This window comes from Carlito syrichta, unplaced genomic scaffold (genome assembly GCF_000164805.1).
Source record: "Carlito syrichta isolate Samal-C Ts95f unplaced genomic scaffold, Tarsius_syrichta-2.0.1 Scaffold287979, whole genome shotgun sequence".
In the NCBI taxonomy this organism is placed as follows: Eukaryota; Metazoa; Chordata; class Mammalia; order Primates; family Tarsiidae; genus Carlito; species Carlito syrichta.
The window spans coordinates 11,477-12,730 of record NW_007232075.1 but is presented as its reverse complement, the minus strand read 5'-3'; the positions used below and the strand labels follow the sequence as shown (position 1 = coordinate 12,730).

At 52.7% G+C, this 1,254-nt stretch overlaps 1 protein-coding gene across 1 annotated transcript in view; it reads left to right on the top strand.

Moving 5' to 3' along the window:
- Positions 1-1,254, top strand: part of LOC103255273 (sodium/calcium exchanger 2-like) — a gene marked incomplete at both ends in the record, with an annotated part of 17,081 nt that overhangs the window by 6,346 nt on the left and 9,481 nt on the right. The gene's annotated exons all lie outside the window — the stretch shown is intronic.

Sequence of the window (1,254 nt, the reverse complement as noted above, 5' to 3'; positions counted from 1 at the left end):
TCCACTTACCTCAGCCTCCCAAAGGCGCGGGATTACAGGCTGAGCCACCGAACCCGGCTAAAAAAATTTTTTTAAGTTAACTGATGTGGTGGCATGTGCCTGTTGTCCCAGCTACTTAGGAGGCTGAGGAGGAAGGATCGCCTGAGCCCAGGAGTGGAGGCTGTGGTGAGCTGTGATTGTGCCACTGCCCTCCAGCCTGGGTAAGAGAGTGAGACCCTGACTCAAAAAAAAAATTGTGTAACTAAAAAACAGTGAACTAAATAAGTGTGTTAGAGGGTGTGTGTGAGGGTGATGATGAAAGAACACAGAGCAGAGTAAGGGGTGGGGAGTGCTTGGGAGAGGCAGGGGCCTCACTATTGCCTGGGTGCTGGGAGTTGGTCTCCTTCAGGAGGTGACATTTAGACAGAGAACTGGAGGAACGGAATAAGCAAGCCTGGGGAAGAGTGTGCTAGGCAGAGAGAGCAGCCAGTGCAAAGGCCCTGAGGCACATGTGGTATGTCGAAGGAACAGCAAAGCGGCCAGAAAGGGAATAGGGCTGGGTTGCGTAGAGCCTTGCGGCCATTTTGAGGACTTTGGCTTTGATTAGGAGGGAGAGCCAGGCACGGTGGCTTACACTTGTAATCCCAGCACTTTGGGAGGCAGAGGCGAGAGGGTTGCCTGAGCTTAGGGGTTCAAGACCAGCCTGGGCAACTTGGCAAGACCTCATCTCTATAGTAAATCCAAAAATTAGCCTATGTGGCGGCGCACGTCTGTGACTCCAGCTACTTGGAAGGCTGAGGCGGAAGGATCGCCGGAACCCAGCAGGCCGAGGCTGCAGTGGCCATGAGTGTGCCAGTGCATTCCAGCCTGGGTAACAGAGTGAGACTCGGACTCAAAAACAAACAAAACTTCGGAGTGAGGCGTGAGACTTGCTCAGGCCAGGGGCTGTTCTGCCTTCACGTCTGTCAGGATGGCTCTGGCCGTTATAGGGAGAACAGACCATGGGAGGTGGAGCTGAAGTAGGGATGTTTAGGAGGCGACTGCAACCGGAGGGGGAGACAGTGGTGGCTGGGCCGCAGTGGAGGGGCTGAGACCCTGGATTCTGACAGATACAAGTTCAAGTCTTGTCTCAGCCATGAACTCACGTTGCCTCACTTTGTTTTATTTTTGATTTTTTTTAGAGATGGGGTCTCTCACTGTTGCCTAGGCTGAAGTGCTGTGGCATGATTTTTTTTTTTTTTTGAGTTGGAGTCTCACTCTGTCACCCAGACTGGA